The sequence below is a fragment of the Neomonachus schauinslandi genome, chromosome 12 (genome assembly GCF_002201575.2).
Source record: "Neomonachus schauinslandi chromosome 12, ASM220157v2, whole genome shotgun sequence".
NCBI classification, from domain to species: Eukaryota; Metazoa; Chordata; class Mammalia; order Carnivora; family Phocidae; genus Neomonachus; species Neomonachus schauinslandi.
Genome location: NC_058414.1, coordinates 63,531,323 through 63,531,981, shown reverse-complemented (window position 1 = coordinate 63,531,981; position 659 = coordinate 63,531,323). Strand labels below are relative to the sequence as shown.

Below are 659 nucleotides of genomic sequence, written 5' to 3'. Positions count from 1 at the left end.
ATTAAAGGTTTGAGGAAAATGAGATATTGATATCTCCCAAGTGTCTTCCCCCAGAAATACTTAATTACAAAGGGGGAAAGATCCAACTTCTCTTCGTTGGCGGGTGGAGGAGGCCGAAGCGGTGCTGGGCGCTCTCCCCCTTCCTCTCCCTCCGGCCACCGCCCCCGGCCCTCTCGCGCTGTGCGGTAAGACTGCCCCGGGGCGCATATGGCTCGCGGACAGCAGAAGATTCAGTCTCAGCAGAAAATGCCAAAAAGCAAGCTGGGCAAAAGAAGAAACAAGGACATGAGCAAAAGGCTGCTGCCAAAGCTGCCTTATTATATACCTGCTTGTAGGACACCAATGCCAGACCCTAAGACCTTTAAGCAGCACTTTGAAAGCAAGCATCGTAAGACTCCACTTCCTCCAGAATTGGCTGATGATCAGGAATAAAGTTGTTCACAGGTGAAGTCATGACACCTTTGACTCTTCTGTCTCAGACCTTAGGTAAGAAACCTGCAGCAGCTTTTCCAACAAACTGTTGATCAGCAAAAATAAAGGAGCTAGAGAAACATTCATTTTTATGCTGTTCCTTTTTGGGCTTCATGCAAAGACAATTCTGTGTAAATGTACAGTTGACTCTGATTTGGAAATCTGAAAATCAGTCCATGCTTGTTATA

The 659-nt window shown here is 46.7% G+C and overlaps 1 pseudogene; it reads left to right on the top strand.

The window, feature by feature from the left end:
* The first annotated feature begins 207 nt into the window (after positions 1 to 207).
* On the top strand, positions 208 to 432 carry LOC110588937 (annotated as a pseudogene).
* The last annotated feature ends 227 nt before the right edge of the window (positions 433 to 659 follow it).